The sequence below is a fragment of the Lepidochelys olivacea genome, assembly GCF_965140295.1.
Source record: "Lepidochelys olivacea isolate rLepOli2 genome assembly, chromosome: 17".
Lineage (NCBI taxonomy): Eukaryota > Metazoa > Chordata > Testudines > Cheloniidae > Lepidochelys > Lepidochelys olivacea.
Genome location: NC_140427.1, coordinates 12,864,477 through 12,890,904, shown reverse-complemented (window position 1 = coordinate 12,890,904; position 26,428 = coordinate 12,864,477). Strand labels below are relative to the sequence as shown.

Genomic DNA, 26,428 nt, shown 5'->3' with positions numbered 1-26,428 from the left:
GAAAACTTCCTTTCAAAAACTGAACAAGTGTATATACACCATGACTCCTTGGAACTTTTATAGTGGGGGGCGGGAATAGAACTTAAATCCTCCTACTCCAAAAGTACAGGCCTCCAAATCTCGTTTCCAGTTTTCGGGTCTATGATGTATAATTGAGCAGTTTTAATTTCTCCAGTAGAGGGCAGCGGCAGAATGAGATTGGAGTGATGGAGAGACTGATTAGGGTGACCACTGCCCAGATGTCCTGATTTTACACAAACAGTCCTTGTTTTTGGGGCTTTGTCTTATGTAGGCACCTATTACCTTCCACCCCCTCCCGATTTTTTACACTTGCTATTTGGTTGCCCTAAGACTGATTGATTCCTAATAATGGAGGATGACCGTTGTGGCAGCATGTGGTATATCAGCTGATGCTTTGCTAGTAAGGCAAGATGACAAAGAGGAAGTTGAATCAATGTGTTTTGGAAATGAATGTTACTTCATGTTGGAATTGTATTTAACTATTATTATTAATTGTTATAGCACCCTATGAAGTGCTAATTATGTCTCAGAACAAACAGGAAGACACAATCACTGTCCCAGAGTTTGCCATCAAGTTTTAGGCATGACACAGCTAGTAAAGATAACCAATCATAGAAAGGTAGTGTTCTTTAGTGGTTAGAGCAAAAGACTGGGAGTCAGGAGACCTGAATTCTAGTATCAGCTCTGACAAAGACCTGCTAAGTGTCCTTAGGTAAGTCACTTCTCTCTCGGCCTCAGTTTCCACATCTGTACAATGGCATTCATACCATTTATCTTCTTTCTAACGCACTTTGAGTTCTATGTAAATGCGAAGAACTAGGATTGTTAAAGAGACGGTGCCAGGAAGGGCAGGGTCAGCAGCTGGGAGTCTGCACAGCCACTCATTTTAGACAATTGTGCATCCTGATGGCTGAATTAATTTTTTAACAATAACTGGCTCCCAACGATGTTGTGGCTTTATTGAAGTGTTTGGTTTTTCATGTTGTTTTGGGATTAGGGTGAAAAGTGTGCAGCATAGACCAGTCTGGTCATTTGGCAGCACTGTCGTGAACGAAGGCCTTGTCTCTACTGGCATTTTAGCCTATGCTGGTGGCTAAAAATCCAGCATACACAAGCCCCAAAATGGCTCTCAAGCTAAACAAAAACCAAGATGTTAATGTCCTGTTAATACTCTCGATGAGATTATGTACATTTTATTGATCTGTGAGGAGAGAGTTCATTACAAGGAAATTTATGTTAAAGTTATTGGAAAGTTAAGCTCCAGTCTTTATCAGCATTGGCGTTTGTGTTGCTGGGAATTACCTCCCGATACAGGCATGTTTTCCCCATGCTGGGAGTCATTTCAATCATTTGTAACAGAGGTAGCGCACAACTGAACTATGTGGTAAAATAACATTCTAAAGAAAACCCCGGCACTCTTGCTTCAGTTACAGGATCCAACCTTTTAAATTCAAGATGAGCCCGAGCCGTGGAGTCTGGGTCCAGAGCCAAACTGGAACTTTCACAAAATTATTGGGTGACCATCACAAGCTATTGAACTTGATAATATTCACTTAAACAGCAGGGAAGATCGAGTTCTTCCAATGCAAGGATTATGGGTGGAGTTCTACGGCCTGTGCTATGCAAGAGATCAGACTAGAAGATCATTGTACGTGGTTTCTGGCCATAAAAACCTGTGTTCGACAGCTCCTCAGCTGGTGACCTCAGTGGACGCTATGGTGCTTTACACCAGCTGAGTGGTTCCATCCATCTAGGGACATTCAAGAGGAGTGGGATTCTGGTGCTGCAGTTTCTCATTCGAGCAGATCTGTTTTGCTTATCTGGTGACATCAAAATTCAGTATCTCAGGGTAGGCTGGATCAGAGCTCTGTGAGGACAAAAGATTGGCATTTTTCCTCCTTAAACCAGTGGTCTGGTAGAATCCTAGAACTAATGTAAGAGGCTTGTGGTGACGTAGCGGAGACCTAGAGATGGAAGGTGGAAGGTCCTCAAGGTTCTTGGGTAGCTGGAGACAGCTAGGAAACTGGCACAGAGCAGGGACGGGCCTGTGAAGTGAAGGAAGCTGGTACCTGAAGCTCTGTGGAAAGGCTTGGATGTAATTATTCCCCACTAGTCTTACTACTGTCCCTACCCAAGAAGGTCTGCAGTGTCTTGCTGCTGTCATTTGGAAGGGCCGCTGAGAGCTTTTTGCTACTGGTTTCCCCTCAGTGGGTCCTTCAAAGCCAGTTTGGGGTGGTCGGTGGAGGAACTGGGGGGGTCGGAGGGATGCGAGAGCGAGAGAGAGATGCTGCTGCTGCCGTGTCCCTGTTTAAGATTGCCAGGACTGTTATTAACAAGGGGCTGATGGAAGCCAGGCAGCTTCGCTGCCATGTGGGAGCGTGAACCACAGCTAGTGGCCTTACGGTCCTGCAGACCCTAAACGTAACCGTTCATCGGGCAGATAACGCTCACAAGCCTGCATGTTCCCCAGGAGATTCTTGCCTGCTCTGCTCTGCATAGTACAGATTGATTTAATTAATGTTATGGGATTAATTTGTTATTAATTATTTGCAAAGCACTTTGGAAAGCAGCCAAGTGAGAGAGAAGTGGTATTCAGTCACCCCGCTCCGGCCCAGAAAGGGTTAAAGCCAGCCCTTGGAGAGGGCTGGGGCTGAGCGAAAAGCCTAGGCTGATTGGGAAGGCGGCCACGCCCCAGTCAGGCTGCAGCTGGCCCTATGAAAGGCCAGTGAGCCAGGAGCTGGCAGAGTCTCTCTCTAGCTTCTGAGAGAGGAGGACTGACTGACTGGAGAGAAAAGGGTACCTGGAGTGGGGCAGGGTTGGGGGAAGGCCAGAGGGGCTGGGGAGCTCCAGCCTGGAAAACCCGCAGGCTGCAGGCCTTGCTAAAGGCCAGAGAAAGGTACAGGGGCTGCAGAGGGGCAGCCTGGGAATAGGCAGAGGCAGCTGGTCCAACCCCACCTTGCCAATGATGAGTGGCCATGACAGACTGCAGTCTGCCCCAGTGAGTGGGGGCTAGAGGATGACTGGCAGTAGCCACTGAGGCAAGGTGGGGATAGAGGGTTGGGGGTTCCCCTGGGAGGGGAGACCCAGAATGTGGGGGCACTGCCAGGGGGCAGCACCCCAAGGTAAAGGGGCACCGGGGTCTGGGAGGGACACAGAGGCCAGCGGCAGGCAAGACACCGGCCTGCAGAGGGCGCTCTGGCTGGAGGAGCTAATTCCCGAGACAACCAGCAGGAGGCGCTGCATTGGTGAGTCATCGCCTTGCTACAGGTATCAATATTAGTACAATTATACATTACCAGACCTTCAGATTTGAAGCATTAAGCTTCTGTGTTTGCCTTTCAGCCCCAATCAAGTATATATATTTTTTCCTGATTGCCGAGGATAGATACCCACAGATGTTAATAGGGGTATTGCAGGTATGAAGTTGCAGGAGGGAAAGGGGTGTGGCTGAGAAGACAGCACTTTTGAGTTTCTCTGGAACAGTATTATGGTTTAATCTGTAGTGACAGTTTAGCCATGCGATATCATAACACAGCCCTCTTGGGCTAATAAGAATACTTTGCATGTACATAGCCTCTTTCTTCAAAGGAAGCCAGAACTCTTTACAAACATTAATTAAGCATTTCAGCACTCCTGTAAGGCAGGTAAGTGGCATCATCCCCATTTTAAAGATGGTGAAACAGAGGCCTGACATTAGTGATTTACCCAAGATTCCACAGCAAGTCAATGGCAATCTGTTTTTGGTTGGAACTGTGGTAAACCTCACAAGAGAAAATATTCTGTTACTGCGGAAAGATTTCAGACTACAAGAATTAACTGAGCTAACAGAGCTTCAGCCAAGTCGCTTTGGTTAAATGTTCAGTGCACTTAGAAGACATTATTAAACTCTTAAGTCCTTTGCATGCCAAAGCAATAGAATCTGTCTAAGCATATTGGTTGAATTAATTTCCTTACCTATTAAGAATCTTTATTATATTAATTTTACTGGTTTATAAAGTGACCTTCAAAGGTGTGTGAGATGATGTAAAAGTTTTAAGATAATAATTTGGAACAAAAGTGGCCCAGGAACCAGCCAAGCGGTGGGGGAAACTATCTGAAAGGAATATGGGAAGCCAAAAAGGATGAATAGCAAAGCCTTACTGAGCTTTGAAAATAGTCACAGCGGGGACTCCAGTTGACACACACAAGAAGAAGTCCCATAGATGGCCAACTCCCCAGTGTAACAGAAGTCACTGGAGTTGGTGGATACTGATGCCTGTCATGTACAGGACACTAACCTTTTGTAATGCTGAGCTACATCCGGTGACTGGGGTCCAGGAATAAAGAACATTCTCTTAACCTCACTCTTGACACACAGCCTGTGCCAGATTCAGCCTTGGGAAGAAGTTTAGAAACAAGTCCCGCTGTAGAGGGACATGAGAAGATAGGCACTCAGGTACATAGTTTAAGATTTTTTTTTCCTTTGGCTGTAACAAAGCCTCTTACATATTATTATCCTCTTCCCATCTAGCGTAGTGGTGCTGAGCTGGCCTTTTTCTGTGTTCACCCCAGTAGACGTGACTCCGCCTGTCTAAAAGATGTCTCAGTTCTCCTCAGGGCATCAAATATTCTGTTTTTAATTAAGTCTTGTTTTAATTCTATCAGTAAATTTTTCCTGCTGGTGGCACGTGTTGGATTGAAAGCCCTGGAGACCAAAGTGCCAGATGCAAAGAAAAAGGTAGCTGCAGTCTTCACTGACGTGCTTCAGCTCTGACTGGGAGGGGCCATGTCAATGGGTAAGACTCTCCTTGGCCTCTCTGCTGAGAACGCTACCCAGAGTGGCAGTAACTGCCCTGGTTCTGACTGATGGGGGCAGTTGTCCTCCAGGTCTGACTGAAGTCCCCTCCTCCCCCCACTTAATTTCACAGCGTTGAAAATACTCTTCTAAATAAATAACTAGGTAGAAGTAGCTACAGTGGGTTATGGATTTGCAGCGCTCTATGGCTGGATCACCCTTTCTCTCTAAACCAGGTAAGATTATCAGTGTAACCCTACCTGAACGCAAGGCAATGGGTATGATGAACCCGTTTCTTTTCCCAGCCTCTTGTCTGCAGCTCCCTGATTTGATACCATGCTTGTGAGCTTTGATACTCAGGTTGCTGTCTTGTGTTTGGATCCCAGGCATCTTCCCCAGTAAGAACCATCCGAGGCGTCTGGACGGTGGAGAACAAAATCCAGGCGGTAGCACAGCATCAGCCACCCTGGACGTGCTGCGGTTGTTCCTGGGGCTGGGCCAGATTAAACACCGCAAGGGTATGTTTGTCCCTGGCAGTCTGTGACTCGGGGTCATGGAGCGATGTCATCATGAACAGCCTGGAGAGCACATGAGGCAGATGGCCTGTCGGATAAAGCCCCACAAGGCACCCCACGTGCTCACAACAAGGCTGGGAAGACCTGTTTCTAGCTGATGACCTTCTGAGGGTGTGGGTGCATCTACAATTCGAGCTGGCGTGATTCCCAGCTCCAGGAAACATATCCATGCTAACGCCGATGGCTAAATATAGCATGTAGCCACATCGGCATGAGCCATGGGAGAGGCTAGCGGCCCTGAGTATGTGCCCATGAGTCTCAGGCAGATCATACGCCCAGGGTGGCTAGCTGCTCCTGCTGCAAATGCACTCTGTTTTTAGCGTGCAGACTCTCATTGAGCTAGTGCAAGCATGTCTCCTTGAGCTGGGAAGCGCTCCCCCAGTTTCCAGTTTAGACGTATCCTCTAGCCAGCTGGGCAGGGCTGCTGTTAGGGCAGCTGTGGGAGGGCTGCAAACCCAGCTGTCCCCGTGAAGCCAGCTACAAAGCACTGCCCCACTCTGCCAGCTGAAGAGGCAAGGTCCTGGCTGCTGCAATTGTCAGAGCAGCCAGGGAGGGGAACCGGCCATTCCCACTGCCCTGAACAAGGCCTGCTTTCCCAGCCCCTGGAGCAAGGGGCTCTGCGTGAAGTGGGCATGAGCCCTGCCCCTGAGGACAGCAGGCCAGGTGGGGCAGAGGGGTTGCTCAGGAGAGCAGAGGGCCCCACTAATCTGTTCTGCGCATTGACTTTTCCTTTATTTAACATTAAAATGATGACGACTGCATTATTTGCCACGGCAGAGCCACGGCTTCTCCCATTTCCTGCCACAGCAACTAGCTTTGCTCATCACCAGTCTCCAAAGCCATCCAGCCCCATGTACCCTCTCCCTCTGCTGAACTCACAACCCTATGGTGGCAGAATTGTTCCTCTAATGCTTGAAACCCGGTTGCTTTGATGTACTCTCTGTCTAGGCCGATGTGGTTTAAAATCCTTGTTTATAAATTCCAGTGCCAGTGCCTTATTTTAACAGACATCTTTGCTACAGACCAAGTATGTGTAATTAGTGACTTGGCCCAGCTGAGCTCTCTTCTGGACATCCTGCAGCACTCGGAGACCCGCTAAGGAGAAGCTGGCACAAATCAAATGGACCTTTTTATTTCATGGGGCCGGAGAACAGTTTCGTTGTTCATCATAACAGCAGCTCGCTGCAGTGGGAAAGTGTAGTTCAATGAAGCATTTTACCTTCCACCCCAGGCTTCCCTTAGAACAGACAGTTGGCCAGTGTGGGCCTCTCTGAGGCTCAAGGAAAGCTTAGAAGTGAATGTAAGGAACCTACTCTAGGCATGCAGCAAATCTCAGCTGATTCTTCCTGCTGTATGTGCTGCTTATGCACCAAATGCCTGACTCTCTCCTGTGAAGGATCTGAGTTGGGTATTCAAATACAGAGGGGACCCTCCTGAGGGGCCCGGGTATTTGCTTGCCCACTCTGGGCATGCTCCCGGTTCATCCCTACTTTTTCATTTAGGAAATTCAGCCTATTGCCCAGGTCCTGATCCTGCAAGGGGACAAGCACTCTGGTCCAGATCCAGCAAAGCATTGAATGACACACTTAACTGTAAGCATGTGAGTAGTTAAAGTTAAGCACGTGCTTAAACACTTTGGCCTTGATCCAACAAAGTGCTTCTCACCTTGCAGAATCAAGCACGTGTGGCATACCTAGAAGAACAGCCATGTTAGTCTGTATTCGCAAAAAGAAAAGGAGTACTTGTGGCACCTTAGAGACTAACCAATTTATTAGAGCATAAGCTTTCGTGAGCTACAGCTCACTTCATCAGATGCATATCGTGGAAACTGCAGCAGACTTTATATATACACAGAGAATATGAAACAATACCTCCTCCCACCCCACTGTCCTGCTGGTAATAGCTTATCTAAAGTGATCATCAGGTGGGCCATTTCCAGCACAAATCCAGGTTTTCTCACCCTCCACCCCCCCACACACAGATTCACTCTCCTGCTGGTGATAGCCCATCCAAAGTGACAACTCTTTACACAATGTGCATGATAATAAAGTTGGGCCATTTCCTGCACAAATCCAGGTTCTCTCACCCCCTCACCCTCCTCCCAAAAACCAGACACACAAACTCACTATCCTGCTGGTAATAGCTCATCCAAAGTGACCATTCTCCCTATAATGTGCATAATTGGATTTGTGCTGGAAATGGCCCACCTTAATTATGCACATTATAGGGAGAATGGTCACTTTGGATGAGCTATTACCAGCAGGATAGTGAGTTTGTGTGTCTGGTTTTTGGGAGGGGGGTGAGGGGGTGAGAGAACCTGGATTTGTGCAGGAAATGGCCCAACTTTATTATCATGCACATTGTGTAAAGAGTTGTCACTTTGGATGGGCTATCACCAGCAGGAGAGTGAATCTGTGTGTGGGGGGGTGGAGGGTGAGAAAACCTGGATTTGTGCTGGAAATGGCCCACCTGGTGATCACTTTAGATAAGCTATTACCAGCTAGACAGTGGGGTGGGAGGAGGTATTTTTTCATATTCTCTGTGTATATATAAAGTCTGCTACAGTTTCCACGGCATGCATCCGATGAAGTGAGCTGTAGCTCACGAAAGCTCATGCTCAAATAAATTGGTTAGTCTCTAAGGTGCCACAAGTACTCCTTTTCTTTTATCTCTCTGAAAGATGCCCATTTGGGTAAACCAAAGCATTTCCAGAGTTCAGGTTGATTTCGGAGAAACAAAAAATGATTTACTTTTTTAAATGTCAAAATAAACCATTTTAACAACACTGAAACAACCATTTTGATTTTTCAGGCTAGATTCACAAGGGGCTTTAGGTGCCATTCACAAAACTGGAGGAGGAGGGGGTGATGTCCCTATTATAGTCAATAGCTCAGTCACCTAGCGCACTCACCTGGCACGGGGGAGACGCCAGGTTTGAATTCCCACTCTGGAGCAAGGACTTGAACTTGCCTCTTCCCCCTCCCAGGTAGATGAGTGATCTAGTGACCAGGCTGTTGGGTACTTGGGTGGGAATCTTTCCTGTTGAAGCTGTTCCATGTGGTTTAAATTATTAACTGGGGCAGAGACTAAAACCTGAGTGTCGTCCGCCTCCCCCAATGAGCTATAGAGTCATTCTCACTTGCTCTCTGGCCCAACACCCATTCGAGTCTTTTATACAAAGTAGAGAGTCTTCAGTAGGAGAGAGGGAGAGCCCCCCACCCCAGAATAGCCGACATCCCAGTGGTGAGGGCGCTCACCTGCGATGGTAGGAGACTTGGATTCACATTCCTGCTCCCCAGCAAGGCGAGTGCCCTAACCACGGGAATATTGGGTATAAGGGGGTGCCACCACCAGTGGTTTTATGACTCTCAACCTTCATTTTCTTTACTTTTATTAAAGAAGGTTAAAAATGCCCCGAATCAAACTGTAACATTTCACCGCAGGTCAAATAGAACAATTTTTTTTCTTGTTTTCAGCTTCCCAAACGTTCCAGTTTCTGTTTGACCAGCGCTGGGTTTTTTTTTCCAGCTGGAACTGTGCCAGCGAACCAAAAAATCTGTTATTCACCCAGCACTTATTTCATGGGCTTATCGGCGCCCTCTCCTGGTGGCAGAATGGAAGATTAAGAAACACACAGCTGGGTGAATGAAACAGGAACAAACAAGAGTCCAGCTCCCTTTAGTATCTACTATCTGCCTTGCTCCTCCCAAGTGGCAGGGACAGCGTGGGAGAAAACACAAAGGGGCTTATTTTTTTTTAAATGTAACATGTGGGCATCGTGGGCCAATGAGAGGCCAGCTTGATTGTGAAAGAGAGACAATGGGGGTGGTGGAGACTGACCGTGAAGGGCCTGGAAAGTACAGACAAGGTAGTTGAGAAGCTATGACTCTGTGTGCCCTATTCAGCATTTCTGCAGTGTTAATCCCGTGTTTCTGACGTCCCCACCAAGGTAAATAAAAAGTCAGGATCTCTGTATTATTCATATAGCAATTTGGGCCTGAGTCTCATTCTGGCAGTGTACAGAGGTCTTAAAACAGGTATAAAGGTTTTAAGGCTCCTTTACATTTCCTTAGTCGTGTAAAGGAGCCTTATTGTAAATGACAGTATGGCCTTATAAATGCTTAGGGTGCTTTAATGATTAGAACTGGTTTAAATATTGGACCATAGGCGCCAACTTCTCCTGGTGCCAGTGGGTACTCCGCCCCCTCCCTGCCCCTATTGGACTCCTTCCCCAAATCCCCGCCCCAACCCCGCTTCCTCTCCAGCCCTGCCGTGTTCCCGCTCCTCCCTGCTCCCTTCCACAGCTTGTTATGCTGTGAAACAGTTGTTTTGCGGTGGCAAGTGCTGGGAGGAGAAGCAGGGACGAGGCATGCTCAGGGGAGGAGGTGGAGGTGAGCTGGGGCGGGGAGCTTGGCTGCTGGTGGGTGCAGAGTACCCACCAATTTTTCCCTGTGGGTGCTCCAGCCCCAGAGCACCCATGGAGTTGGCGCCTATGTTTATTGTTAATGACAGTATGGCCTTATAAATTCCTATGGTGCTTTAGTGATTCGAGCCAGTTTAAATTTTTGGACTGAAAAATGTTCCTATCAAAATCAATCTTGGTGGGGGCTTCACAAAGAATTTGCACATTGCTCTCTGCTGAAAGTATTGTTTTCTGTGGCTAATCATAGGTGATCACCACCTAAGAGCAACCTTCTGACACTCACACACAATACGATTCTCCAGTTTCAAAGCACTGTATCAACTTACCCAGGTGAAGAAAATTAGCATTTGCCACTTTTGAAAGCCAGACATTCATTCTTTGTTTCTTTATGCCATAATCTTTAATGTCTTCAGTTTGACATAATCCAGCTGTGCTTTCCAGCTCTGGGTTTGTGTGCTCTGTAAAGATGAGCACTAACAGGGCCTCAGTCCTTTAGGATCTTCTGTCATGAGACGTAGGGATTGGGGAGCTGATCCCTTTTGTTACAGACCAGGCGCTGTCAAAGAAAGAGCATCCAAAAATAGAAAGTCTGAACTGTTAAAACAACCCAGATATGTGGAGAACATTATATTTTTCGTTTCTTGTGCAGTTCATCCAGGAGAAGAATTGGATCCAAATCCTTGCAGTTGGGTGGCAGTAACAATCTTGAACCTGGAGCTGCTTTTCACTAGCTTTATCTTTGTAGTGGGCTGACCCAAAATTCTGGATCCAAACATCCCCGAACTTTGGAGAGTTCCAAATCCAGATCCAAACTTTGCCTCTTCGGCATCTCTCTGCTAGTTTATAGACACTAGTAAGAGGCATAAGGGCTATTAGCCACATTCTGTGATTTTTCTGTCTTTGTTCTCATTGCAAAGGCAGTTTGTACACTCTAAAAGTTGTGAAGTGCAGAAGGTCAGAGCTTTGGAGAAAAGATGGCAAGATATGCACATGCCTAATTCTAAAAAATGGGTGGCAAGAAAGAAACAGTATCGATTTCCGCAAAAGCATGTATTGCATGATGTTGCTTTAGTTCTTGTTCCAAGCCTTCCTTTCGTCACACTGCGATGGTCCTCACACCTGTGCAGCCAACCCAGTTTTAAGACCGTTCATTCTGCCTAACCTAGACCTAAGAACTGACACAATTGTACTTTCCTGTTTGTGTGTTTGGAAGGCAGCCTTCTGGGATCTGTGTGGATATCAAGGGAGCGAGGAACCCTGAGTACTTTCTCTGGAGCAAAGAGGATTAAGAATGAGAAGGTAAAACTCCAAACAAGGTTCTCTAATGAATCACAATAGTCTACCCAGCATCATAATAAAGTAGAGAACGGGTTCCTATTTGGCTCTGGGTGTGATTCAGGATGCTGATATTATTATTGCTTTATATAGTCATAAAGAGTGGGAGCCAGTGCAAAACCAGGGCTCCACTTGAATACCCAGAACAGGGGTTAAGTGGTGCATAGCCTCATGCAAGCCCTCTGTATGGAGGCAGATTTCACAGTGAGCCTCCAAGACCATTGTAGGTGCTATACAGACAATTTAAAAAGCTACAGTCCCATCACTAAAGAGTTTACAGTGTCAGGGCCCTGATCCTGTGGACACCAGGCACATGGGACCTCAGTGAAGAGGTAGCATGAAAAGAGGCAGCAAAAGAGAGGGAGGGGGGTGGGGGATAAGGGTGACCAATACAAACTGATGAGTTCTCTTAGTGGTAGGCATTCCTCAGTAGAAATCACAGAATGGAGTTGTGGGTCGTTCTTGGCAAAGGATTGGGGTCTGCATATCTATGCATGTGTGCTCATTGGTAGGGCAACACCCTGTATGCATCCCCCTAAAACAGCATTAGGAATAGATTATTTGAGGAGGGGGGTGCTCACTGGGCTCATCATGGTTGGTATTGGCCCATGTTAACCTTGCTCCCATTTGCGAGTGGTGACTCCTGTTTCCATATGCCAGCCCTTTAAGTGTTTGACCATTTTGGACGGACTATGGCTCCCTTCTAGAAATCCTGTAAAATGTGCCATAGCCTCTGTCTGAGCTTTACTTCTGAACTGGCTTGCACAGTGGAAATGATTTCAAGGAAAAGGAGTACGATTTTGTTTTTCTTTTTTAGACTACTCCTATTCAGTTGATTTTTCAGACAGTTCAGTTGTTTTTGATTAGCAAATTTAGTGTCAACTCGATGAGTTATAGACTAGATGACCCTTGTGGTCCCTTCTAGCCCTGTGATTCTATGAATTGTTGCTTGACATAGACTGTTGGATAGATTAAACAAGAATGCAAGCAAGCGTGCTCCAGCTAAAGCCTGAAGAGATTTCAGTGTTTTCCTTTCATCGGGATTGTTACGTCGTTACACAGTGAAAATTGTCAGACCCACCAAACTGTTTCAGCTTCCAGCTGCAGACACTGCAGAATTAATGAACTTCTCTGTAAACTAGTCGGGGCTGTTTCCAGGGGTGGGGGAAAAAAACAAACCCTTTAGGCCAGTCCTGGCTGGGGATGGTGGAGGGGGATAGTGGAATTTGTAATCCCGGCCAGTATAAACATTTAGCTTTTTCCTGTCCAAAGCCCTACCCCCAAGGGTCCACTTCAGGGTTCTGTGAAAATTAACCTCTTTGCACAACTTCCAGTCAGGGCTGCCGGGCTGCAGCAGGCATGGAGATGTTGCTCAGAGAAGGGACAGCCAGGCCAGGGCTATCCCTGCCAGATGTTGCAGTATTTTAAAGGCATCCTGGTGGCTTAAACATTCAGGAGAACTGAAAAAGGCACAAAACAAAAAAAACCCAAATTTGGGCCTTTGGTTATATTCAGGCCCCTTTATGCCTCTCTGGTACTAAAAAAGGCCTTAAAGTGAATGGAAACAGTCCCCTGAGAATACCCCTCAACAGAAGGCATTCCCAGGTGGCGCAGGGATGGCACCAGGCTTCTAGTGTGAGAGATGTGTTGGGAGAATTGTAGGACAGATATTCTCTGCTTTTCTAGACCCATAGGGGCCATGGGAGCCAGTGTGTAAGTTAGTGCAGTCCTGAGGCTGCTCTACCTTACACCGTGGACTAGGATGGGGCTTGCATGGCGCTGCACAAAGATGTTTTAAAGCCACCTTTTCCGCTCCGCCCTTCCCCTGTCCCAAGCACAGTAGCGGGGTCTCTGGAGAATCAGACCCCTTGTGTTCTTATTTACTAATTGGCTTTCAAATTCAGAATCTGGGGAGGATTTTAACTCTGCCATCTCTGGCGGTCCTTCATGATACCTTCACAGAAGCTCAGCCGTGCTAACCCTCCGCCTTACCCAGAGGTCTAACTCTGGCACCCACCTTTATAAAACAGGCCAATCCTAACAAAAAGCCTTTAACATCTGAAGAGCCACGTTGACACTAGCTGGATATGGCAAAGAGCCATGAAAATGAAACTGATTTATCATTCCGCAGAGCACATAAGGAGTTTATAATAAAAATCACAGTTAATACATCGAAATAGCTGCAGGTTATGATAGAAGCAGTATTATTTAGAGCTTGCAGAGAGATCTGGCAGGTGGAGTCTGCCAGCAGCTTCAGCAGAAGTCTGGGTCTAGAGATGTCATTGCCACCCACCCACATAATAATAATGTTTAGCACTTTTAATCTTCATAGCTCCTTGCAAGTATTAACTAATTGAACCTCACAACTCTCATGAGGGCTAGGGCTAGTAGTCAGCTAGCAGCTAACTGGTTGGGCTTCTGGCTCTGCCACTGGCCCCCTGCACCTTGGATAAGTCACCTGGGGGTGAACTTTTAATTTTGGGTGTCAAAATGTTTGGGTGCTCAGCCTCAGGTAAGATGGGTGTGCAGCCTACGGTAAAGCCTGATTTTCAGAGTGCTGAGCACCTGCAGTTCCCACTGGTTTCAACTGGAGTTTGTGTGAGTTCTCAGCACTTCTTCAAAGGGGCACCAAGAAAACCGAGGCCACTTTTGAAAATCGTCCCTTTGCCTTTCTGTGCCTCAGTTTCCCCACCATGGGGCTAATCCTACCCAACTCACTGAAGTATGTGGAGGCTTCATTCATTCATGTTTGTAAGGTGTTTTGAGATCGCCAGATGGAAGGTGCTATACAAGTGCAAATTATTATGTATTACCCTAGTGGATTTTTTTTTAGTTGTATCCTTAAGAACCCCGTACAAGAGTTAAGGTGGCTGATCAAAACTGGGAGATTTCTTTGAAGTCATCCACTCCAACTATGCAAGCGTTACTGTACTAGCAGGATTTTTCTGAATGTGTTTTCTGTTTTGAGGCGCTGCCAATAAGGTTAGACTGGCACAAGATGAAGGATAATTGTGTTTTATTCTGTAGTTTCCTTGGTGCGTTTTCTAGCTATAATTGATGTCAAAAGATATATTGCCTGTCCTAGTAATCATTGGATGTAGTGAACCGAAGGCTTTTGGCCTTTATATCCAGCCCAAATTGTGGCCTCAACTACCTTATTGCTAGGGCCCAACCAAATTCACAGTCCATTTTGGTCAATTTCATGGTCATAGGATTTTAAAAATCATAAATTTCATGATTTCAGCTATTTAAATCTGAAATTTCACGGTGTTGTAATTGTAGGAGTCCTGACCCAAAAAGGAGTTGGGAGGGGTCGCAAGGTTATTGTGGGGGGGTTGCAGTACTGCTACCCTTCTGCGCTGCTGCAGGGGGCAGTGCTGCCTTCAAAGTTGGGCAGCTGGAGAGCGGCAGCTTCCGGCCAGGAGCCCAGCTCTGAAGGCAGAGCCCCTGCCAGCAGCGGCGAAGTAAGGATGGCCTGGTATGGTATTGCCACCCTTACCTCTGTGCAGCTGCCTGCAGAACTGGGGCCTCAGTCAGCAGCCGCCGCTCTGCAGCTGCCCAGCTCTGAAGGCAGCACTGCAGAAGTAACGGTGGCCTGGTCTGGTATTGCCACCCTTACTTCTGCGCTGCTGGCGATGGGGTGTTGCTTTCAGAGCTGGGCGCCCAGCCAACAGCCACTGCTTTCCAGCCACCCAGCTCTGAAGATAGTGCAGAAGTAAGGGTGGCAATACCATGATCCCCCTAAAATAACCTTGTGACCCCCCCCCCACAACTCCCTTTTGGGTCAGGACTCCCAGTTTGAGAAACGCTGGTCTCCCCCGTGAAATCTGTATAGTATAGGGTAAAAGCAAACAAAAGACCAGATTTCATTGGTGGGGGGGACCAGATTTTACGGTCCATGACACAGTTTTCATGGCTGTGAATTTCATTTGGCTACTCATTGCCTTCACCTGGCCTTCATGGGGGTGACTGAAGGCAGAATGTGGGACAAGGCTTAAAACCCCACTGAAGGTAACAGATGCTGTATAGTCAACTATTTCCTCCTCTGCTGCTGAGCAAGGCGTTCCTGGAGGTTGGCCCAGCTTTTGAGAAATACAGAGAAACTGGAAACTGTTTATAAAAAAAAAAAAAGAGAAAGAAAAGGGTGGCTCATGACATCTGTGGAAAAAAGTAGTATGAAACCTGAACGCCACAGCAGGAGCGGCCTTCATCAGTTCCAGCCAACTAGAAGTAGGAAACTGTAGTCTAGGAAATGTGCCCAAGTGAGTCTCTGGGCCTGATTCACTGCTGTGTTACTCCACTTCTACCCCATTGGCACGACACTGATCTCAGTGGACTCACATTGGTGTAAAATGCACTGCGGAATTAGGCCCCTTGTGTTGGAAGGAAGAAGTGTCGAAGCTGTGCTCTGAGTTACATGGATGTAGCTCACACTGATCTCAGTGGGACCTAGACATGTAATTCTGGCCAGACTGAGCCTTTAAATTGTATCATTGCCAGCCCTGCAAAATGCTGTGGGATAGGTTCTGGTCTCATGTACCACTGAGGCAAATCCAGAGTAACCCCACTGAAGTCCGCAGGTTGCACTGGGGTAACTGAAAGGCAAAATATTGCCCTTGGTCACCCAGTTGCTAAAGAAGGATTTTTCATGTTTGTCAGAACAAAACTCTAAGGAAAATGTATTACCTTTTGAGTTAGCAGGCACCATGCCCGAGCCTTCTCTGAGTTACGGTGGCATGAATCCAAAGGAACTCTATTGACTTCAGCGGAACCGTTCTGGGTTTATTGCTTTACCAGCTAGTCCTCTGGCCGACAGACTTCTCTGTGTGTTGTTCACTGCACTATATACACAGAAAGCTGGTTTTTCACAATGTGGGTTGCACCAAACCGTTTTCTTATTTTTGTGTAGGCTCGTGTAAGGGAAAGAATGAATTGAAAAAATTAACAGAGTAAGGATTTATTTTGGGGAGGAAAAGGGGAATTGCAATAGGGCCAGCCCCTAAAATCATAAGTCAGACCCTAAAAAAGTCATGAAATGGTCTTAAAAAGTCATGAGATCAGGGGTGCTGGAACAATTGTTATAGTGGGGGTGCAGAGAACCATTGACCCAAACTGTAAACCCCGTGTATGATGAATCCACTTGAAGTCCGGGGGTGTGGCAGCACCCCTCGTTCCAGCATCTATGCATGAGATTAAAAAAAATAGGTTCTTTCTATTTGCCTTCTGGTTTTTAAGCTTTTAGGGTTTGTTTTCAAGCTTTTGTCCGCAATCACTGGCTTTAATGAAAGCTGAGACTAATCAAAGGATGCCAGGAACTGGAGCTTTAAGAAAAACACTAAATATTGCAAGTCTGGTGATAAAATTGTGAGACCTGGCAATGCTAGAAATGTGTGTGTATATCTTGGTGAGTTTCTATGTTTTGCATTTTTTTGCGGGCCCCTTAGTGAAGCGTAACACTTAATGATTAAAATGTGATTGTATCTAACTAATCTCTGAAAGACAATTAATTTAGAAATTACGTAAAACGGGTCAAATCAGACATAATATTGTCCAACCCAAGCATTCTTCCATTCAAACCAGTAAACCAGAAGACCCATGTTAAAGTGGAATACTAAGAGCTGGAAACACATAGGCCACAAATGATCAACGCGTGAGTGGAAAGATCGGGAAATGAACTCTGCTGTAGTTCAAATGTCAACAATCCCTGCAGCCACCTTTGGTGGCTCTGATATCTGGGAATGGGCAAGATCTGAACAAATCAAATGCTAAAGGTTGCATTGTGGCCTCTCTCCCTGGGTTCAGCTGCAGCTGATATTAACCAGAGTTTCATGCCAGAATGTGGGTGAGTTCACCCATGACATAATGGTGGTCCAAGTTACTCAGGTCAGGTGTGAGTGGATTAGAAAATGGGTGTGTATAGGAAAATAGTATAACTTGCATCAATGGATGTGCCATCTGAGTGCAGCTTACAACAAGTAAGTATTCGTTGGGGACTAAACTAAGCCTTGGCATAAATATTGAAGTCAGGAGCTGCATATGCTTCTTATAGCCTGGCTCAATTTGGCTCTGCAAGTGATGGCGATGGGGTAGGCATACATTAGATCAGGGAGGGACTGCTCTCCCTCTGTGAGTTAAATTATCTGCTGTAACAGCCTGTTTACTCTTCTGCTTTTGTTTGCACAGGTTAACTCTGCTTAACTCTAGAATAACTCCATTGAAATGAACAGAGTGACACTCCACGAAAAGGTTAGTGAGATTAGTATCAGGCCCCTAGTGTACAGATTATTTTTAGGGTACTGGTCCAGTTTCAGATCTCAGTTTCCCTGGTGTACATCTGCACTCATTCCAGCAGCTTCAGTGGAGTTACTCTGCATTTACACCAATGTTATTGAGATCAGAGCCTGGCCCACTGAGATTCACACCAGCACACTTTGGGTTTATTTATCCTACAGCCGGAAACTGTGTTGAACCAATTTGCAAACATGGCTCTTCCCAAGCACAGTTGCAGCCTGGTTTGCCACCACTTGCACCACACTGCTGCAACTCTGTTCGGAATCTGTGCTATGGAATCAGCAGAGGGAAAAGACACAGCACGGTTTCTGCTAACTTGGTTGTTTTCTTAAGAAACCTTGTCCACAGTAAACATGGACACTGCTCAAATAGTGTTGTGAACAATTGTCAGGTACAGGGTACTTGTGACTTCGCTGCATTGTTATTTATTTCCGCAGCTGTAGCAATGCGTGAAGATATGCCTGCCACTGAATTTTGTGATAGGAAGTTAATTATCTTGCCATCTCTATAGCTCAATCTCATTCATTTGCCTCTGGAAATCTGTGGAGATGCATGGAGCTTTGGGAACTGAGCTCCCAGCTTCTTCCATGAAAGAAAGATGCAAAAACTTATCTCACTCCATTCCAACAGAAGAATGAACATGAAACCATATGAGCTGAAACATCTGATGTTTCCACTCCCCTGAGTGCAAGTAAGCCTGGCATCCTGAAATGAACAGAAACATCAGCACTGAGGTTTAGCACATCATTCTTCCCTGACATCTGGATTATGACTGCGAGGAATGCAAGAAAATGGCAGGTCATGTGACAGTCCTTCCACAAGGGGTGGAGGAATTTAGCTCTGATTTACGTACAGTTTTTCATAGAAAGTATCTGAAGATGTGTGACTGCTATGAAATTCCTCTCCAGCTAGTATGCCTTTCCTTAAGGAACCTGCACAAAATAGACATCACATGGTGTTCTTCCAAACTAATCATTTGTCACATAGAGAACGCCAAGCTCAGCCTGCAGCCCGTGGTTCCTGTCAATTGTCAGGGCTTACGATCTAGCCCACAGGATTCTTTTCACTTTGTGGTTGCTTCCTGCTTTGCCAGAAAGATTGCTGTTTGCTTACTTGTTAACCGCCTTGCTAGGGTTGCCAGCTTTTGGAACAGGGCCTGAAGCGTCATAATGTAACGTCATGGCCTTGCGCCACAACATGAGGATGCTGTGCAAAATCATCATCGTGTCACAAGACAGTGTTGTGACTTGAAGAGATTTTGTTGGCCTGAAATAATTTTGCAGACAGTCAAATCATCAGGGTTGCCCTGGTTAAATAGGGACAATCCTCTAAAGCCAAAACAAGAGGCAATCCTCTTCTTTCTTAGTCCCACGGAGGGCAGGAGGAGAAGCAATCATCTTAGTTTGCAGCAAGGGAGATTTAAGTGAAACATTAGGAAAAACTTTCTAACTGAAAGGGTTGTTAAGCATTGGAACAGGGTACTTAGGGAGGTTTTGGAATCCACATCATTGGAGGATTTTAAGAACAGGCTAAGTGAACACCTGTCAGGGATGGTCTAGGTGTACTTACTCCTGCCTCAGCAAGCAGGGATGGATCAGATGACATGCCTCAAGATCCCTTTCAGCACTACTGTTTTTATGAGGCTATGATTATATGCTTCTGCCAATGGACATAGCCTGGAAGTCTATGGAGCTCCCTAGCTCAGGCTTCTTCTCACAGTTATGCTCTGTCAACCTGTTCCTCCCATGGAATGACACTGCCCTTTAGTGAAAGGAAGTAATCACTCTCCTTAAGAGGCTTCTGCATTTAAAAGCAAAGGCAGTTGCTATACCATCAATCATTAGCCAGGCAAGACACGCCAATTGTTCTGACCTATTTACCACGCTACAATGCTCATATTTTAAAAAGTGATATGTCAGCTGCTCTTCCATCTTGTGTGGTGTTTTCTGTCAGGTTTCAGAGTAACAACCGTGTTAGTCTGTATTCACAAAAAGAAAAGGAGTACTTGTGGCACCTTAGAGACTAACCAATTTATTTGAGCATGAGCTTTCGTGAGCTACAGCTCACTTCATCGGATGCATACCGTGGAAATTGCAGCAGATCAGCGGCACTGCTATGGGTACCCGCATGGCCCCACAGTATGCCAACATTTTTATGGCTGATTTAGAACAACGCTTCCTCAGCTCTCGTCCCCTAAAGCCCCTACTCTACTTGCGCTATATTGATGACATCTTCATCATCTGGACCCATGGAAAACAAGCCCTTGAGGAATTCCACCATGATTTCAACAACTTCCATCCCACCATCAACCTCAGCCTGGTCCAGTCCACACAAGAGATCCACTTCCTGGACACTACAGTGCTAATAAACAATGGTCACATAAACACCACCCTATACCGGAAACCTACTGACTGCTATTCCTACCTACATGCCTCCAGCTTTCACCCTGACCACACCACACGATCCATCGTCTACAGCCAAGCTCTGCGATACAACCGCATTTGCTCCAACCCCTCAGACAGAGACAAACACCTACAAGATCTCTGTCAAGCTTTCTTACAACTACAATACCCACCTGCGGAAGTGAAGAAACAGATTGATAGAGCCAGAAGAGTTCCCAGAAGTTACCTACTACAGGACAGGCCTAACAAAGAAAATAACAGAACGCCACTAGCCGTCACCTTCAGCCCCCAACTAAAACCCCTCCAACGCATTATTAAGGATCTACAACCTATCTTAAAGGATGACCCAACACTCTCACAAATCTTGGGAGACAGGCCAGTCCTTGCCTACAGACAGCCCCGCAACCTGAAGCAAATACTCATCAACAACCACATACCACACAACAGAACCACTAACCCAGGAACTTATCCTTGCAACAAAGCCCGTTGCCAACTGTGCCCGCATATCTATTCAGGGGACACCATCACAGGGCCTAATAACATCAGCCACACTATCAGAGGCTCGTTCACCTGCACATCCACCAATGTGATATATGCCATCATGTGCCAGCAATGCCCCTCTGCCATTTACATTGGTCAAACTGGACAGTCTCTACGTAAAAGAATAAATGGACACAAATCAGATGTCAAGAATTATAACATTCATAAACCAGTCGGAGAACACTTCAATCTTTCTGGTCACGCAATCACAGACATGAAGGTCGCTATCTTAAAACAAAAAAACTTCAAATCCAGACTCCAGCGAGAAACTGCTGAATTGGAATTCATTTGCAAATTGGATACTATTAATTTAGGCTTAAATAGAGACTGGGAGTGGCTAAGTCATTATGCAAGGTAGCCTATTTCCCCTTGTTTTTTCCTACCCCCCTACCCCCAGACGTTCTGGTTAAACTTGGATTTAAACTTGGAGAGTGGTCAGTTTGGATGAGCTATTGCCAGCAGGAGAGTGAGTTTGTGTGTGTGTGTGTGTCCCCGGGGAAAAAAAAAAAAAGAGGGGGGTGGGGTGGGGTGAGAGAGCCTGGATCTGTCCTGGACATGGCCCACCTTGATTACCATGCACATTGTAGGGAGAGTGGTCACTTTGGATGGGCCAGCAGGATAGTGAGTTTGTGTGTGTGTTTTTTGGAGGGAGGTGAGGGGGTGAGAGAACCTGGATTTGTGCAGGAAATGGCCCACCTTGATTATCATGCACATTGTGTAGAGAGTTGTCACTTTGGATGGGCTATTACCAGCAGGAGAGTGAGTTTGTGTGTGGGGGGGTGGAGGGTGAGAAAACCTGGATTTGTGCTGGAAATGGCCCAACTTGATGATCACTTTAGATAAGCTATTACCAGCAGGACAGTGGGGTGGGAGGAGGTATTGTTTCATATTCTCTGTGTATATATAAAGTCTGCTGCAGTTTCCATGATATGCATCTGATGAAGTGAGCTGTAGCTCACGAAAGCTTATGCTCAAATAAATTGGTTAGTCTCTAAGGTGCCACAAGTACTCCTTTTCTTTCTGTCAGGTTTGTGAACTAAGCAGAGTCGCACTGAGTCATTTCTTAGATGGGCGACTTCCACAGAACGCCTCGGTAGTGTGGTGGCAGTCCTTCCAACGAGTCAGTTTTGAACTAGTTTGGAGACTTTAAGATGCTGTCTTTCAAATTAAATGTACAACCGGCGCCTATGGCTAGTACAGATCTTATGGCAGCTTTTGTCAGAGTAAACCCAGTGCCTTGATGACATTACAACTTGAGTAATTATAGTCTGCAACCTGAGTTCCCCCGGGAGAGTCCCCCTTGGATGCAGCAGTCTTCTTTCTTTCTTGTTCTAATGGTTGTGCCATGCAATGTTGCTGTCAGCTGCTGAACAGCAGCTGCGGTCCAGAGGTGGTTGCATCTCACTGGTAGGTGAAGTGAGTTGCATATAAAGCTTGTATATCCATTTAAGTTTGTAAATTATTTGGGATGAACGATCAGTATTTAATTGTAAGGCTCTTTCATGGTGCACTGAGCTTCCAGGATGAGCTTTTCTCCCATATCTTGACTCTGATAGAAAACTGCAGGCTTATAATGACCTAACTGTGGAAGAGATTAATTCAAGGATAAAGCCCTTAGTAGTTTCTACTCCATTATACATACATATATATATATATATATATATATATATATATATATATATATATATATATATATATATATATATATATAAACGCCACTAAAGAAAGCATTCTGTGATTCTACCACAGATAATTTTAACATTAGTCAGTGCATCACAACTTGACTGAAAAAAAAGTAAAAATTTAAATTATAAACAGTTGATTTGTACTGGAAAATACATTATATAAACTCAACTTGTTTTTCCCCTTTGATCCATATTGTCTGTGCTTCTAAACTACAATATTTGTGAGATGTTTTGCAGGAGATACCCATCCTCACAATGGATAGTTGGCAACTGATCCGGAAAATAAAGAAGAATCTGTTTCCTGTTAAATGTTGCTGGTCATATTAATTTACATTGTTTGTCTCGTGTTTTACTGCTTCCGCATTGATGTTGCATTAAGATGGCTGTAGTTGAGGCAAGAAATCAAATGCAGGCACTGGCAAAGATTCTCTTACACTAATAAGGTTTTTCATGTCATCATTTTTTTTGTATGCATTGAAATACAAATACTGCAGCTGTCTCTCTAACTTCTTTAATTAGTGTGTGTTAATGCAGCGCTGGTGAAATTGCTGGATTGAAAAACCCTGGAGATTCAAGCCTCGGTACAACACAGGCGTTGGCCGTGCAAGCTTCTCCCGCTGTTGGACTTCACTTCCCTATGGGTTCATCTTTGGCCTTTCTGCTGTGGCTGTTGACAGTGGACTTAGTAAGTGCCAGTTGTGTTGATATTAGCTTTTGAGCCTGTCGTGTGTTTACTTGTCCCTGGGCAACTGAACTCTGACCTAAATTTCTCCCAAGCTATCAAACGGTGAATGGAACTTCCAATCGCTATCTGCCTTTCTGGATTTGAACCAGCATCCCACCATACGGGAAGTGTACAATATCTTATTAGCTGTCCTCTGAGTCTTCTGTCCCCCATAAGCAGTCTTGTTTGCCTTCAAACTGCAGCAACAAGTGATGGCATTGAAGGGGATTATTTCATCAGACACACCCTGCTATGTAACCACCGTTATGCGTCCTCCTACCCCAAATGGGACTGCTCACTCTGATTATTTAAAGGGAATTTAGAACGGGTGGAAGTTGCCAGTTTGACAATCCTGGAAACTAGAGGAGGCAGGTCAGTCCATGGAGCAGCTAAATGTTCATGTTTGACACTGAATGGACATTATATGCTGGGTCAAAAAATATGTGAGATAAAATTAAGTTGAGCACAGCGTCTTGTTGGGATAAAATCTGACAGGATCCAGTTCTTTTTTCTTCACTGTCAGCTTCTTTAGATTGCAGAGCTGCCTACAACCCTACCCCTGCATCTCAGGGTTCTTAAGATAAAGGCAAGATAAATTAAGCACATGGGGCAAATCCCGGTCCCATTGAAGTCAGAAGAAATTTTGACATTGACCCCTTTAAAAATGGGATCCTCGGGTTTTTAAATAAATAGGTCTTTGATCAAAATCGGCCTCTCCTCATGTGCCTGCCAGAGTCTGAATTGTCTAGTGTCCTCCAACAGCTAAACTGGTCCTTATTGTGCTGTCGTAGGTGGCTGCGGTGGCACTGGTTTGATGGGAAAACCCAGAACTCTGAACAGAACAGGTAAGTGAAAGAGAAGGACTTGCTTGTCTGTATGAATATGTATAGTGCAGATCGGGTCTATCTGGCTGTAGTTGTTCGGTGTGTTGCAGATTGGGGGCCCTGAGCTGTCTGATGTGATCATTCATGTTGGCCGACAGGATAAACTTCTGCAGACACGTCCAATAGATAATATCGCACCTGTGATATCTCTGTACATCACCAATAGCCTCATGCACCCACATCACCTCATTGTCTTCAGCAGAGCGTTGGGGCTTCAGCTGGTGTGGGTCGGGCCTGAGACATGCTGTACAAGCAGGCCCTTAAGTAGCCTAATGATGCCCTCCATCCCTCCCCCATCCTTCACTAGCCATCACCAGCGCTCTCCTTTGGTCCTCTTCCCTCGCCTCTCTCCTTGACTCCCCCCCCCCTTCAATCACTCCTGCTTCCTGCCCCTTCTTTTTTCTTCTTGCTGTTCCCTGGGGCTTTCTATTAGGACTCTTTTCCCGACGCTGCTCTTTCTTCTCCTATGGCTCCCCCTCTTGCTCAATTAGTCTCCTCCTTTGGCTCCTCCTCCATCCCCCTGGCTCCCTATCTTGCTCCTCATTTCCTCTGCTCTCTTCCCGGTCCCATTCACGGTTGCATTGGGTAGCAGAGCAGCACTCCCCATAGCCTTTCTCTGCGTGCATGTGCGAACGTGTGCACCCACTGGCAAACTAGCAAGTTCCATGTAAGGGGAAATGGTTAACAAATGCCAAAGGGAAAAGCAATCACCACTTGTCACTGATAAGTTGCATTGTACTGCCAAAATGGTTGCCGTAGTCTCCTGTCCATTTTTTCTCTTGATGGTCTGACTGACTCACCAGCACTTAATATAACTCAGGTCATATGAAATAATTAATTTAGCTCATGTCTGTCTCTAGCAACACGAGTGCTGCACCTGATACAGCTGCTAACTGCTGCCAGCGTTTGCTGTAGAGAACTGAGCTTCCATAAAGAATCAACTGCTTTCCACCAGGCCCAGGTTACCTGAAGGCTGTCTGCAGCAACCCTAGAAAAGGCAGCAGAGCAAAGCCGTGATCTTGGCCCCAACTGAGCCCAAGGACTTGGAATAAAAAGGCCGGAAATAAGGACAAAAGCTTCTCACAAGCCATATTCATAAAGAGCTTTACAAGAGCTGTCAGATAGCATTGGCTTGGAAGTGTTTCTATCATTTTAAAAACTATTTTTCCCTATGGCAACATTTTATAGATTTTAATGACAGGGTAGAAACCAGTGGGGTTCTATAGAAATCTCTCTAAATCACCTATAGCCAGGGGTTCTCAACCTTTTTCTGTCTGAGGCCCCCCACCCCAAAAAAACGTGCTATAAAAACTCCACGGCCCACCTGTGCCACAACAACTGGTTTTCTGCATATAAAGGCCAGGGCTGGCATTAAGGGGTAGCAAGCAGGGCAGTTGTCCAGGGCCCCATGCCACAGGGGGCACCACGAAGCTCAGCTGCTCAGGCTTCTGCTTCAGCCCCAGGAGGTGGGGCTTGGACCCCAGGCTTCAGCCCCACGCAGTGGGACTTCGGCTTTCTGCCCTGGGCCCCAGCAAGTCTAACACTGGTCCTGCTTGGTGGACCCCCTGAAACCTGCTAGCGCCTTCCAGGGGCCCCCGGAGCCCTGGTTGAGAACCACTGACCTATAGAATGTAACAGAGAAATTTCAGCTTTCGGCAGAATTCTTAAAACAACGTATGGAGTTTAAAAGGGATCCAGTGCACAGAATACTGGAGTCAGGAGACCTTGATACTGTTCCAGACCCTGCCACTGAGCTGCTGTGCAACTGTAGGCAAGTCACTTACCCTCTCTGTGCCTCAGTTTCCCCACCTGTAAAATGGAGATAATGCTCCTTACCTTCCGAAAATCTTTTGAAAAATGCTACCAAGAGCTAGATGATTATGTTGTTTTATTAATTATATCTCTTCTTATGGACTAAAAATTGTGCCTCTCAGCTCACGAAATCTAAGGACAGAAAGTAAAATATTTACCTCATTTATCCCTCCCTGATCCCCTTCCTGTGGTGTTGATGCCAAATTTAGCCAACAGATAAGATTTCAAGTATTCAGAAAAGCTCATTGGATGCAGTGTCCAAATGATCAGAGTTTCACAAGGATATCAACATTCACATCAGAGCAAAACAAAGATGAGGAAAGGATTTTTTAAAAAAATGGGTGTTCCTCTTCTCTATCTTGTCCTCTGCAGACTTCCTCTTGTTCTCTCAGGGGATGGCCCGTAGGCGAGAACCTCACTCATTACATCAACCAGTGTCCTCATGGTGTGCATTGAAGACCTGATTTAAATAGAAAAGGCAATAAACCCTTCTGGTAATTACTGAGAACTCAGCTATTCTCCCCAATGTGTATTTATTCCTGGGCAGATCACTCCCGGGTGAGGGATGCATACTCCATGTTGAGTCTTTTTCAGAAAACTGTATTTTTGGAAATATTGCTAGGGAGCATCAGGCTAACATCCTAACATCACCCCAGTGCTCAGGGCAAGGTGCAGTTACTGAAATGCCCGTACTTGCCATTAGCTATTCCACAAGCAGCAGAACAGGAATGGCAACATCTCTGGAAAGAGTCTGAATTTGATTCTTTCATTTAACACTTGAGCTCATTCAAAAAGAGAAAAAAACAGCCTCCCCTATAAACACTGGATGTTGCATTATGAGAGGAAAATAGTCTTTGCATGCAGTTTCATCCGCTCTTATTGTGCTAATTATAATCCAGCCAGAAACCAAGCCTATGTGTATGATCACTAGTGTTGCGAATAAAGACAATGTTGTTCTTTCA

At 45.8% G+C, this 26,428-nt stretch overlaps 1 long non-coding RNA gene across 1 annotated transcript; it reads left to right on the top strand.

Moving 5' to 3' along the window:
• The first annotated feature begins 3,147 nt into the window (after positions 1 to 3,147).
• LOC311532570 lies at positions 3,148 to 26,428 on the top strand. The gene is made up of 8 exons (XR_014714406.1): positions 3,148 to 3,266; positions 4,666 to 4,796; positions 5,182 to 5,313; positions 11,007 to 11,092; positions 17,312 to 17,374; positions 22,566 to 22,731; positions 23,562 to 23,615; positions 24,515 to 26,428. It is a non-coding gene; the product is annotated as an uncharacterized lncRNA (long non-coding RNA).